Genomic DNA, 15,897 nt, shown 5'->3' on the forward strand with positions numbered 1-15,897 from the left:
TTTTTCGCATACTTGTAGGCCAGATCCTGGGCTTCTTCGGATCTTTATCACGCAGTAATGTGGTACCACACTGGAACAGTCAATTGATCCTGGTTCCGATTAATATTTTGGAGGATAACGCCGGTTATGTCTGGGTTAGGTCTCCTATTTGCCATCATCTAGCTCATACTTTCACATTTTTCGCATACTTGTTGGCCAGATCCTAGGCTTTTGCTGATTTGGATCACGCAGTAATGTGGTACCACACTGAAGGCGTCAATTATACCTGGTTCCGACTAATATTTTAGAGGATAACGCCGGTTATGTCTGGGTTAGGTCTGGTATTTGCAATCATCTGACTCATACTTTCGCTTTTTTCGCATACTTCTTGGCCAGATCCAGGGTTTTTTCTGGTTTGGATCACATAGTAATGTGGTGCCACACCGAAACAGCCAATTAAACCTGGTTGGCGATTTATATTTTAGAGGATAACGCCGGTTATGTCGGGGATAGGTCTGCTATTTGCCATCATCTAGTCCATTCTTTCGCATTTTTCGCATACTTCTTGGCCAGATCCTGTGCTTTTGCTGATTTTGATCACGTAGTAATGTGGTACCACACTGAAACAGTCAATTAAACCTGGCACAGATTAATATTTTAGAGGATGACGCCGATTATGTCTGGGTTAGGTCTGGTAATTGCTATCATCTAGATCATACTTTCGCATTTTGCGCATACCTGAATGGCCAGAACCTGGGCTTTTTCTAGTTTGGATCACGTAGTAATGTAGCACCACATCGAAACTGTCAATTAACCCTGGTTACGATTAATATTTTAGATGATAACGCCGGTTATGTCTGGGTTAGGTCTGGTATTTGCAATCATCTGAATCATTCTTTCGCATTTTTCGCATACTTCTTGGCCAGATGCTGGGTTTTTTCTGGTTTGGATCACATAGTAATGTGGTACCACACCGAAACAGTCAAGTAAACCTGGTTGTGATTAATATTTTCGAGGATAATGCAGGTTATGTCTGGGTTAGGCCTGGTACTTGTAATCATCTGCCTCATACTTTTTTTTTTTTTTTTTTTTTTTTGTCGTGGGGAAAATCTTCGAAAGACTCCCTCCCACCACCTTGGGGAGAGGTGGGAGGGGTGTGTGGGATTCCCCGCGCCCGTACGACAGGCGCGGGACCTACCCACTAAAAACCCCACGGTGACCCTTCGGCACGCTTTGGAAGGATACCGGGAATCGCTCGAAGCATTCTTCCGGTATCCTCCCCGTGCCCGCGCTTTCGCGCCCATCCCCCGGGGGGACAATCGGTCCCCCCAGTAGACACACTGCCTCATAGCGGCGGGACGGGGCCACTCCATCCCGCCGCTATCCGTCCCGGGGCCGCGTTTAGTGGCGGCTGCGAGCCCCAACTCGCAACCGCCCGCGACCCCGTTTCCACCCCTCGGCGGCCGGGCGTTCATGGCCGCACCAGACCGCCGATCTGCCTCATACTTTCGCATTTTTCGCATACTTGTTGGCCAGATCCTGGGTTTTTTCTGGTTTGGATCACGTAGTATTGTGGTACCACACCGAAAAAGTCAATTAAACCTGGTTCCGATTAATATTTTAGAGGATAACGCTGGTTATGTCTGGGTTAGTTCTGGTATTTGCCATCATCTAGCTCATACTTTCGCATTTTTCGCATACCTGAATGGCCAGAACCTGGGCTTTTTCTAGTTTGGATCACGTAGTAATGTAGCACCACATCGAAACTGTCAATTAAACCTGGTTCCGATTAATATTTTAGAGGATAACGCTGGTTATGTCTGGGTTAGTTCTGGTATTTGCCATCATCTAGCTCATACTTTCGCATTTTTCGCATACCTGAATGGCCAGAACCTGGGCTTTTTCTAGTTTGGATCACGTAGTAATGTAGCACCACATCGAAACTGTCAATTAAACCTGGTTACGATTAATATTTAAGAGGATAACGCCGGTTATGTCTGGGTTAGGTCTGGTATTTGCAATCATCTGAATCATACTTTCGGATTTTTCGCATACTTCTTGGCCAGATGCTGGGTTTTTTCTGGTTTGGATCACATAGTAATGTGGTACCATACCGAAACAGTCAAGTAAACCTGGTTGCGATTAATATTTTAGGGGATAACGCCAGTTATGTCTGGGTTAGGTCTGCTATTTGCCATCATCTAGCTCATACTTTCGCATTTTTCGCATACTTGTTGGCCAGATCCTGTGCTTTTGCTGACTTGGATCACGTAGTAATGTGGTACCACACTGAAGCAGTCAATTAAACCTGGTACCTATTAATATTTTAGAGGATAACGCCGGTTATGTCTGGATTAGGTCTGGTAATTGCCATAATCTAGCTCATACTTGCGCATTTCTCGCATACTTGTTGGCCAGATCCTTGGTTTTTTCTGATTTGGATGACGTAGTAATGTGGTACCACACCGAAACAGTCAATTAAACCTGGTTCCGATTAATATTTTAGAGGATAACGCCGGTTATGTCTGGGTTAGGTCTGGTATTTGCAATCATCTGAATCATACTTTCGCATTTATCGCATACTTGAATGGCCAGAACCTGGGCTTTTTCTAGTTTGGATCACGTAGTAATGTGGCACCACACCGAAACAGTCAATTAAACCTGGTACCTATTAATATTTTAGAGGATAACGCCAGTTATGTCTGGGTTAGGTATGCTATTTGCCATCATCTAGCTCATACTTTCGCATTTTTCGCATACTTGTTGGCCAGATCCTGGGTTTTTGTGATTTTGATCTCGTAGTAATGTGGGACTACACTGACACAGACAATTATACCTGGTTCCGATTAATATTTTAGAGGATAACGCCGGTTGTGTCTGGGTTAAGTCTGGTATTTGCCAACATCTGACTCATACTTTCGCTTTTTTCGCATACCTGTTGGCCAGAACCTGTGTTTTTTCTGATTTGGATTACGTAGTGATGTGGCCCCACACCGAAACAGTCAATTAAACCTGGTTCCGATTAACATTTTAGAGGATATCACCGGTTAGGTCTGGGTTACGTCTGATAATTGCAATAATCATCCCCTTGCTTTCGCATTTCTCGCATACTTGTTGGCCAGGTACTTGGTTTTTTCTGATTTGGATTACGTAATAATGTGGTACCACACCGAAACAGTCAAGTAAACCTGGCTGCGATTAATATTTTAGGGGATAACGCCGGTTATGTCTGGGTTAGGTCTGCTATTTGCCATCATGTAGCCCATTCTTTCGCATTTTTCGCGTACTTGTTGGCCAGATCCTGTGCTTTTGCTGATTTGGATCACGTAGTAATGTGGTACCACACTGAAACAGTCAATTAAACCTGGTACCGATTAATATTTTAGAGGATAACGCCGGTTATGTCTGGGTTAGGTCTGGTAATTGCCATCATCTAGCTCATACTTTCGCATTTTGCGCATACCTGAGTGGCCATATCCTGGGTTTTTTCTGGTTTGGATCAAGTAGTAACGTGGTACCACACTGAAGCAGTCAATTAAACTTGGTTACGATAAGTATTTTAGAGGAGAACGGCGGTTATGTCTGGGTTAGGACTGGTATTTGCATTCATCTGGCTCATACTTTCGCAATTTTCGCATACTTATTGTCGAGATCCTGGGCTTTTTCTAGTTTGGATCAGGTAGTAGTGTGGCACAACCCCGAAACAGTCAATTAAACCTGGTTGCGATTAATATTTTAGAGGATAACGCCGGTTATGTCTGGGTTAGGTCTGGTATTTGCCATCATCTAGCTCATACTTTCGCATTTTTCGAATACTTGTTGGCCATATCCTGGGCTTTTGTTGATTTGGATCACGTAGTAGTGTGGTTCCACGCCGAAACAGTCGATTAACCCTCGTTGTGATTAATATTTTAAAGGATATCACCGGTTAGGTCTGGGTTACGTCTGATAATTGCAATCATCATCCTCTTGCTTTTGCATTTCTCGCATACTTGTTGGCCAGATCCTCGGTTTTTTCTGACTTGTAATACGTAGTAATGAGGTGCCACACCGAAACAGTCAATTAAACCTGGTTCCGATTAATATTTTAGAGAACAACGCCGGTTAGGTTTGTGTCAGTTCTGGTATTTGCAATCATCTGCCTCATACTTTCGCGTTTTTGCATTCTTGTTGGCCAGATCCTGTGCTTTTGCTGATTTGGATTACGTAGTAATGTGGTACCACACCGAAACAGTCAATCAAACCTGGTTCCGAGTAATATTTTGGAGTATAACGGCGGTTATGTCGGGGATACGTCTGACAATTGCAATCATCATCCTCTTGCTTTCGCATTTCTCGCATACTTGTTGGCCAGATACTTGGATTTTTTCTGATTTGGATTAGATAGTAATGTGGTACCACACCGAAACAGTCGATTAAACCTCGTTGCGATTGATATTTTAGAGGATAACACCGGTTATGTCTGGGCTAGTTCTCGTATTTGCAATCATCTGGCTCATACTTTCTCATTTTTCGCATACTTGAATGGCCAGATCCTGGGCATTTTCTGATTTGGATCTCGTAGTAATGTGGCACCACATCGAAACTGTCAATTATACCTGGTTACGATTAATATTTTAGAGGATAACGCATGGTTATGTCTGGGTTAGGTCTGGTAATTGCCATCATTTGACTCATAGTTTTGCAATCTTCGCATACTTGTTGGTCTGATCCTTGGTTTTTTCTGGTTTGGATCACGTAGTAACGTGGTACAACACCGAAGCAGTCAAATAAACTTGGTTACGATTAATATTTTAGAGGATAGCACCGGTTATGTCTGGGTTAGGTCTGGTATTTGCCATCATCTACCTCATACTTTCGCATTTTATGCATTCTTGTTGGCCAGATCCTGGGTTTTCTCCGGTTTGGATCACATAGTAATGTGGTACCACACCGAAACAGTCTATTAAACCTGGTTGCGATTTATATTTTAGAGGATAACGGCGGTTTATGACTGTGTTACGTATGGTATTTGCAATCACCTGCCTCATACTTTCGCATTTTTCGCTTACCTGTTGGCCAGATCCTGGGTTTTTTCTGGTTTGGATCACGTAGTAATGTGGTACCACACCGCAACAGTCAACTAAACCTGCTTCCGATTAATAGTTTAGAGGATAACGCCGGTTATGTCTGGGTTAGTACTGGTATTTGCAATCATCAGGCTCATACTTTCGCATTTTTCGTATACTTGTTGACCAGTTCCTGAGTCTCTTCTGGTTTGGATCACGTAGTAATGTGGTACCACACCGAAATAGTAAATAAAGCCTGGTTCCGATTAATATTTTAGAGGATAACGCTGGTTATGTCTGGGTTAGTTCTAGTATATGCCATCATCTAGCTCATACTTTCGCATTTTTCGCATACATGAATGGCCAGAACCTGGGCCTTTTTAAAATTGGATCACGTAGTAATGTGGCACCACACCGAAACAGTCAATTAAGCCTGGTTCCGATTAATATTTTAGAGGATAACGCTGGTTATGTCTGGGTTAGGTCTGGTATTTGCCATCATCTGACTCATACTTTCGCATTCTTCGCATACTTGTTGGCCAGATCCTGGGTTTTTTCTGGTTTGGATCACGTATAACGTGGCACCACACCGAAGCAGTCAATTAAACTTGGTTACGATAAGTATTTTAGAGGAGAACGGCGGTTATGTCTGGGTTAGGTCTGGTATTTGCCATCATCTACCTCATACTTTCGCATTTTATGCATTCTTGTTGGCCAGATCCTGGGTTTTCTCCGGTTTGGATCACATAGTAATGTGGTACCACACCGAAACAGTCTATTAAACCTGGTTGCGATTTATATTTTAGAGGATAACGGCGGTTTATGACTGTATTACGTATGGTATTTGCAATCACCTGCCTCATACTTTCGCATTTTTCGCTTACCTGTTGGCCAGATCCTGGGTTTTTTCTGGTTTGGATCACGTAGTAATGTGGTACCACACCGCAACAGTCAACTAAACCTGCTTCCAATTAATAGTTTAGAGGATAACGCCGGTTATGTCTGGGTTAGTACTGGTATTTGCAATCATCAGGCTCATACTTTCGCATTTTTCGTATACTTGTTGACCAGTTCCTGAGTCTCTTCTGGTTTGGATCACGCAGTAATGTGGTACCACACCGAAATAGTAAATAAAGCCTGGTTCCGATTAATATTTTAGAGGATAACGCTGGTTATGTCTGGGTTAGGTCTGGTATTTGCCATCATCTACCTCATACTTTCGCATTTTATGCATTCTTGTTGGCCAGATCCTGGGTTTTCTCCGGTTTGGATCACATAGTAATGTGGTACCACACCGAAACAGTCTATTAAACCTGGTTGCGATTTATATTTTAGAGGATAACGGCGGTTTATGACTGTGTTACGTATGGTATTTGCAATCATCTACCTCATACTTTCGCATTTTTCGCATATTTGTTGTCTAGTTCCTGGGTTTTTTCCGGATTGGATCACGTAGTAATGTGCAACCACACTGAAGGGGTCAATTAAACCTGGTTCCGATTAATATCTTGGAGGATAACGCCGGTTATGTCTGGGTTAGGTCTGTTATTTGCAATCATCTGACTCATACTTTCGCATTTTTAGCATATTTGTTGTCTAGTTCCTGGGTTTTTTCCGGATTGGATCACGTAGTAATGTGCTACCACACTGAAGGGGTCAATTAAACCTGGTTCCGATTAATATTTTGGAGGATAACGCCGGTTATGTCTGGGTTAGGTCTGGTGTTTGCAATCATCTTACTCATACTTTCGCAGTTTTCGCATATTTGTTGTCTAGATCCTGGGTTTTTTGTGGTTTGGATTACATAGTAATGTGGTACCACACGGAAACAGTCAATTAAACCTTGTTGCGATTATTATTATAGAGGATAACGCCGGTTATGTCTGGGTTAGTCCCAGTATTTGCAATCGCCTGGCTCATACTTTCGGATTTTTCGCATACTTCTTGGCCAGATCCTGGGTTTTTTCCGGTTTGGATTACGTACTAATATGGTACCACACCGAAAAAGGCAATTAAACCTGGTTCCGATTAATATTTTAGAGGATAACGCCGGTTATGTCTGGGTTAGGTCTGGTATTTGCAATCATCTGACTCATACTTTCGCATTTTTCGCATACTTGTTGTCTAGATCCTGGATTTGTTCTCGTTTGGATTACATAGTAATGTGGTACCACACCGAAACAGTCAATTAAACGCGGTTGCGATTAATATTTTAAAGGATAACGCCGGTTACGTCTGGGTTAGGTCTGGTATTTGCCATCATCTGCCTCATACTTTCGCATTTTATGCATTCTTGTTGCCCAGATCCTTGGTTTTTTCTGGTTTGGATTACATAGTAATGTGGTACCACACGGAAACAGTCAATTAAACCTTGTTGCGATTAATATTAGAGAGGATAACGCCGGTTATGTCTGGGTTAGTCCCAGAATTTGCAATCGCCTGGCTCATACTTTAGGATTTTTCGCATACTTCTTGGCCAGATCCTGGGTTTTTTCCGGTTTGGATTACGTACTAATATGGTACCACACCGAAAAAGGCAATTAAACCTGGTTCCGTTTAATATTTTAGAGGATAACGCCGGTTATATTTGCGTTAGTTCCGGTATTAGCAATCATCTGGCTCATACTTTCGCATTTTTCGCATACTTGTTGGCCAGATCCTGGGCTTTTTCCGGAATGGATCACGTAGTAATGTGGTACCACACTCAAACAGTCAATTAAACCTGGTTTCGATTAATATTTTAGAGGATAACGCTGGTTATGTCTGGGTTAGGTCTGGTATTTGCCATCATCTGACTCATACTTTCGCATTCTTCGCATACTTGTTGGCCAGATCCTGGGTTTTTTCTGGTTCGGATCACGTATAACGTGGCACCACACCGAAGCAGTCAATTAAACTTGGTTACGATAAGTATTTTAGAGGAGAACGGCGGTTATGTCTGGGTTAGGACTGGTGTTTGCAATCATCTGGCTCATACTTTCGCAATTTTCGCATACTTATTGTTGAGATCCTGGGTTTTTTCTGGTTTGGATTACATAGTAATGTGGTACCACACCGGAACAGCCAATTAAACCTGGTTGCGATTAATATTTTAGAGGATAACGCCGGTTATGTCCGGGTTAGGTCTGGTATTTGCAATCATCTGACTCATACTTTCGCATTTTTCGAATACTTGTTGACCAGATCCTGGGCTTTTTCCGGAATGGATCACGTAGTAATGTGGTACCACACTCAAACAGTCAATTAAACCTGGTTCCGATTAATATTTTAGAGGATAACGCTGGTTATGTCTGGGTCAATTCGAGTATTTGCAATCATCAGGCCCATACTTTCGCATTTTTCGAATACTTGTTGGCCAGATCCTGGGCTTTTTCTGATCTGGATCTCGTAGTAATGTGGTACTACACTGAGACAGACAATTATACCTGGTTCCGATTAATATTCTAGAGGATAACGCCGGTTATGTCTGGGTTAGGTCTGGTAATTGCCATCATCTAGCTCATACTTTCGCATTTTTCGCATACATGAATGGCCAGAACCTGGGCTTTTTCTAGTTTGGATCACGTAGTAATGTGGCACCACATCGAAACTGTCAATTAAACCTGGTTACGATTAATATTTTAGAGTATAACGCAGGTTGTGTCTGGGTTAGGCCTGGTACTTGTAATCATCTGCCTCATACTTTCGCATTTTTCGCATACTTGTTGGCCAGATCCTGGGTTTTTTTCTGGCTTGGATCACGTGGTATTGTGGTACCACACCGAAAAAGTCAATTAAACCTGGTTCCGATTAATATTTTAGAGGATAACGCTGGTTATGTCTGGGTTAGTTCTGGTATATGCCATCATCTAGCTCATACTTTCGCATTTTTCGCATACATGAATGGCCAGAACCTGGGCCTTTTTAAAATTGGATCACGTAGTAATGTGGCACCACACCGAAACAGTCAATTAAGCCTGGTTCCGATTAATATTTTAGAGGATAACGCCGGTTATTTCTGGGTTAGGTCTGGTATTTGCAATCATCTGACTCATACTTTCGCAGTTTTCGCATATTTGTTGTCTAGATCCTGGGTTTTTCCTGGTTTGGATTACATATTAATGTGGTACCACACCGAAACAGTCAATTATACCTTGTTGCGATTAATATTTTAGAGGATAACGTCGTTATGACTGGGTTAGGTCTGGTACTTGTAATCATCTGCCTCATACTTTCGCATTTTTCGCATACATGAATGGCCAGAACCTGGGCTTTTTTTAGATTGGATCACGTAGTAATGTGGCACCACATCAAAACTGTCAATTAAACCTGGTTACGATTAATATTTTAGAGGATAACGCAGGTTATGTCTGGGTTAGGCCTGGTACTTGTAATCATCTGCCTCATACTTTCGCATTTTTCGCATACTTGTTGGCCAGATCCTGGGTTTTTTCTGGTTTGGATCACGTAGTATTGTGGTACCACACCGAAACAGTCAATAATACCTTGTTGCGATTAATATTTTAGAGGATAACGTCGTTATGACTGGGTTAGGTCTGGTACTTGTAATCATCTGCCTCATACTTTCGCATTTTTCGCATACATGAATGGCCAGAACCTGGGCCTTTTTAAAATTGGATTACATAGTAATGTGGTACCACACCGAAACAGTCAATTATACCTTGTTGCGATTAATATTTTAGAGGATAACGCCGGTATGTCTGGGTTAGGTCTGGTATTTGCCATCATCCAGCTCATACTTTCGCATTTTTCGCATACATGAATGGCCAGAACCTGGGCTCTTTCTAGTTTGGATCACGTAGTAATGTGGCACCACATCAAAACTGTCAATTAAACCTGGTTACGATTAATATTTTAGAGGATAACGCAGGTTATGTCTGGGTTAGGCCTGGTACTTGTAATCATCTGCCTCGTACTTTCGCATTTTTCGCATACTTGTTGGCCAGATCCTGGGTTTTTTCTGGTTTGGATCACGTAGTATTGTGGTACCACACCGAAAAAGTCAATTAAACCTGGTTCCGATTAATATTTTAGAGGATAACGCTGGTTATGTCTGGGTTAGTTCTGGTATTTGCCATCATCTAGCTCATACTTTCGCATTTTTCGCATACATGAATGGCCAGAACCTGGGCATTTTTTAGATTGGATCACGTAGTAATGTGGCACCACACCGAAACAGTCAATTAAGCCTGGTTCCGATTAATATTTTAGAGGATAACGCCGGTTATGTCTGGGTTAGGTCAGGTATTTGCAATCATCTGACTCATACTTTCGCATTTTTCACATATTTGTTTTCTAGTTCCTGGGTTTTTTCCGGATTGGATCACGTAGTAATGTGCTACCACACTGAAGGGGTCAATTAAACCTGGTTCCGATTAATATTTTGGAGGATAACGCCGGTTATGTCTGGGTTAGGTCTGGTATTTGCCATCATCCAGCTCATACTTTCGCATTTTTCGCATACATGAATGGCCAGAACCTGGGCTTTTTTTAGATTGGATCACGTAGTAATGTGGCACCACATCGAAACTGTCAATTAAACCTGGTTACGATTAATATTTTAGAGGATAACGCAGGTTATGTCTGGGTTAGGTCTGGTATTTGCCATCATCTAGCTCATACTTTCGCATTTTTCGCATATTTGTTGTCTAGATCCTGGGTTTTTTCCGGTTTGGGTCACGTAGTAATGTGGTACCACACTGAAACAGTCAATTAAACCTGGTTCCGATTAATATTTTAGAGAACAACGGCGGTTATGTCTGGGTTAGGTCTGGTATTTGCAATCATCTGACTCATACTTTCGCATTTTTCGCATATTTGTTGTCTAGATCCTGGGTTTTTTCCGGATTGGATCACGTAGTATTGTGTTACCACACCGAAACAGTCAATTAAACCTTGTTGCGATTAATATTTTAGAGGATAACGGCGGTTATGTCTGGGTTAGTTCTGGTATTTGCCATCATCTAGCTCATACATTCGCATTTTTCGCATACTTGTTGGCCAGATACTGGGTCTTTTCCGGTTTGGGTCACGTAGTAATGTGGTACCACACTGAAACAGTCAATTATACCGGTTCCGATTAATATTTTAGAGGATAACGCCGTTATGTCTGGGTTAGGTCTGGTATTTGCCATCATCCAGCTCATACTTTCGCATTTTTCGCATACATGAATGGCCAGAACCTGGGCTTTTTCTAGTTTGGATCACGTGGTAATGTGGCACCACATCGAAACTGTCAATTAAACCTGGTTACGATTAATATTTTAGAGGATAACGCAGGTTATGTCTGGGTTAGGCCTGGTATTTGCCATCATCTAGCTCATACTTTCGCATTTTTCGCATACATGAATGGCCAGCACCTGGGCTTTTTTTAGATTGGATCACGTAGTAATGTGGCACCACACGAAACAGTCAATTAAGTCTGGTTCCGATTAATGTTTTAGAGGATAACGCCGGTTATGTCTGGGTTAGGTCTGGTATTTGCAATCATCTGACTCTTACTTTCGCAGTTTTCGCATATTTGTTGTCTAGATCCTGGGTTTTTTCTGGTTTGGATTACATAGTAATGTGGTACCACACCGAAACAGTCAATTAAACCTTGTTGCGATTAATATTTTAGAGGATAACGCCGGTTATGTCTGGGTTAGGTCTGGTATTTGCAATTATATGACTCATACTTTCGCAGTTTTCGCATATTTGTTGTCTAGATCCTGGGATTTTTCTGGTTTGGATTACATAGTAATGTGGTACCACACCGAAACAGTCAATTAAATCTTGTTGCGATTAATATTTTAGAGGATAACGGCGGTTATGTCTGGGTTAGGTCTGGAATTTGCCATCAACTAGCTCATACATTCGCATTTTTCGCATACTTGCTGGCCAGATCCTGGGCTTATGCTGATTTGGATCACGTAGTAATGTGGTACCACACCGAAACAGTCAATTAAACCTGGTTGCGATTTATATTTTAGAGGATAACGGCGGTTTATGACTGTGTTACGTATGGTATTTGCAATCATCTGCCTCATACTTTCGCATTTTTCGCTTACCTGTTGGCCAGATCCTGGGTTTTTTCTGGTTTCGATCACGTAGTAATGTGGTACCACACCGCAACAGTCAACTAAACCTGGTTCCGATTAATAGTTTAGAGGATAACGCCGGTTATGTCTGGGTTAGTTCTGGTATTTGCAATCATCAGGCTCATACTTTCGCATTTTTCGTATACTTGTTGACCAGTTCCGAGTCTCTTCTGGTTTGGATCACGTAGTAATGTGGTACCACACCGAAATAGTAAATAAAACCTGGTTCCGATTAATATTTTAGAGGATAACGCCGGTTATGTCTGGGTTAGGTCTGGTATTTGCCATCATCTAGCTCATAGTTTTGCAATCTTCGCATACTTGTTGGCCAGATCCTTGGTTTTTTCTGGTTTGGATCACGTAGTAATGTGGTACCACACTCAAACAGTCAATTAAACCTGGTTTCGATTAATATTTTAGAGGATAACGCTGGTTATGTCTGGGTTAGGTCTGGTATTTGCCATCATCTGACTCATACTTTCGCATTCTTCGCATACTTGTTGGCCAGATCCTGGGTTTTTTCTGGTTCGGATCACGTATAACGTGGCACCACACCGAAGCAGTCAATTAAACTTGGTTACGATAAGTATTTTAGAGGAGAACGGCGGTTATGTCTGGGTTAGGACTGGTGTTTGCAATCATCTGGCTCATACTTTCGCAATTTTCGCATACTTATTGTTGAGATCCTGGGTTTTTTCTGGTTTGGATTACATAGTAATGTGGTACCACACCGGAACAGCCAATTAAACCTGGTTGCGATTAATATTTTAGAGGATAACGCCGGTTATGTCCGGGTTAGGTCTGGTATTTGCAATCATCTGACTCATACTTTCGCATTTTTCGAATACTTGTTGGCCAGATCCTGGGCTTTTTCCGGAATGGATCACGTAGTAATGTGGTACCACACTCAAACAGTCAATTAAACCTGGTTCCGATTAATATTTTAGAGGATAACGCTGGTTATGTCTGGGTCAATTCGAGTATTTGCAATCATCAGGCCCATACTTTCGCATTTTTCGAATACTTGTTGGCCAGATCCTGGGCTTTTTCTGATCTGGATCTCGTAGTAATGTGGTACTACACTGAGACAGACAATTATACCTGGTTCCGATTAATATTCTAGAGGATAACGCCGGTTATGTCTGGGTTAGGTCTGGTAATTGCCATCATCTAGCTCATACTTTCGCATTTTTCGCATACATGAATGGCCAGAACCTGGGCTTTTTCTAGTTTGGATCACGTAGTAATGTGGCACCACATCGAAACTGTCAATTAAACCTGGTTACGATTAATATTTTAGAGTATAACGCAGGTTGTGTCTGGGTTAGGCCTGGTACTTGTAATCATCTGCCTCATACTTTCGCATTTTTCGCATACTTGTTGGCCAGATCCTGGGTTTTTTTCTGGCTTGGATCACGTGGTATTGTGGTACCACACCGAAAAAGTCAATTAAACCTGGTTCCGATTAATATTTTAGAGGATAACGCTGGTTATGTCTGGGTTAGTTCTGGTATATGCCATCATCTAGCTCATACTTTCGCATTTTTCGCATACATGAATGGCCAGAACCTGGGCCTTTTTAAAATTGGATCACGTAGTAATGTGGCACCACACCGAAACAGTCAATTAAGCCTGGTTCCGATTAATATTTTAGAGGATAACGCCGGTTATTTCTGGGTTAGGTCTGGTATTTGCAATCATCTGACTCATACTTTCGCAGTTTTCGCATATTTGTTGTCTAGATCCTGGGTTTTTCCTGGTTTGGATTACATATTAATGTGGTACCACACCGAAACAGTCAATTATACCTTGTTGCGATTAATATTTTAGAGGATAACGTCGTTATGACTGGGTTAGGTCTGGTACTTGTAATCATCTGCCTCATACTTTCGCATTTTTCGCATACATGAATGGCCAGAACCTGGGCTTTTTTTAGATTGGATCACGTAGTAATGTGGCACCACATCAAAACTGTCAATTAAACCTGGTTACGATTAATATTTTAGAGGATAACGCAGGTTATGTCTGGGTTAGGCCTGGTACTTGTAATCATCTGCCTCATACTTTCGCATTTTTCGCATACTTGTTGGCCAGATCCTGGGTTTTTTCTGGTTTGGATCACGTAGTATTGTGGTACCACACCGAAACAGTCAATAATACCTTGTTGCGATTAATATTTTAGAGAACAACGCCGGTTATGTCTGGGTTAGGTCTGGTGTTTGCAATCATCTGACTCATACTTTCGCAGTTTTCGCATATTGGTTGTCTAGATCCTAGGTTTTTCCTGGTTTGGATTACATAGTAATGTGGTACCACACCGAAACAGTCAATTATACCTTGTTGCGATTAATATTTTAGAGGATAACGCCGGTATGTCTGGGTTAGGTCTGGTATTTGCCATCATCCAGCTCATACTTTCGCATTTTTCGCATACATGAATGGCCAGAACCTGGGCTCTTTCTAGTTTGGATCACGTAGTAATGTGGCACCACATCAAAACTGTCAATTAAACCTGGTTACGATTAATATTTTAGAGGATAACGCAGGTTATGTCTGGGTTAGGCCTGGTACTTGTAATCATCTGCCTCGTACTTTCGCATTTTTCGCATACTTGTTGGCCAGATCCTGGGTTTTTTCTGGTTTGGATCACGTAGTATTGTGGTACCACACCGAAAAAGTCAATTAAACCTGGTTCCGATTAATATTTTAGAGGATAACGCTGGTTATGTCTGGGTTAGTTCTGGTATTTGCCATCATCTAGCTCATACTTTCGCATTTTTCGCATACATGAATGGCCAGAACCTGGGCATTTTTTAGATTGGATCACGTAGTAATGTGGCACCACACCGAAACAGTCAATTAAGCCTGGTTCCGATTAATATTTTAGAGGATAACGCCGGTTATGTCTGGGTTAGGTCAGGTATTTGCAATCATCTGACTCATACTTTCGCATTTTTCACATATTTGTTTTCTAGTTCCTGGGTTTTTTCCGGATTGGATCACGTAGTAATGTGCTACCACACTGAAGGGGTCAATTAAACCTGGTTCCGATTAATATTTTGGAGGATAACGCCGGTTATGTCTGGGTTAGGTCTGGTATTTGCCATCATCCAGCTCATACTTTCGCATTTTTCGCATACATGAATGGCCAGAACCTGGGCTTTTTTTAGATTGGATCACGTAGTAATGTGGCACCACATCGAAACTGTCAATTAAACCTGGTTACGATTAATATTTTAGAGGATAACGCAGGTTATGTCTGGGTTAGGTCTGGTATTTGCCATCATCTAGCTCATACTTTCGCATTTTTCGCATATTTGTTGTCTAGATCCTGGGTTTTTTCCGGTTTGGGTCACGTAGTAATGTGGTACCACACTGAAACAGTCAATTAAACCTGGTTCCGATTAATATTTTAGAGAACAACGGCGGTTATGTCTGGGTTAGGTCTGGTATTTGCAATCATCTGACTCATACTTTCGCATTTTTCGCATATTTGTTGTCTAGATCCTGGGTTTTTTCCGGATTGGATCACGTAGTATTGTGTTACCACACCGAAACAGTCAATTAAACCTTGTTGCGATTAATATTTTAGAGGATAACGGCGGTTATGTCTGGGTTAGTTCTGGTATTTGCCATCATCTAGCTCATACATTCGCATTTTTCGCATACTTGTTGGCCAGATACTGGGTCTTTTCCGGTTTGGGTCACGTAGTAATGTGGTACCACACTGAAACAGTCAATTATACCGGTTCCGATTAATATTTTAGAGGATAACGCCGTTATGTCTGGGT

This window comes from Colletes latitarsis, chromosome 3 (genome assembly GCF_051014445.1).
Source record: "Colletes latitarsis isolate SP2378_abdomen chromosome 3, iyColLati1, whole genome shotgun sequence".
NCBI lineage: Eukaryota > Metazoa > Arthropoda > Insecta > Hymenoptera > Colletidae > Colletes > Colletes latitarsis.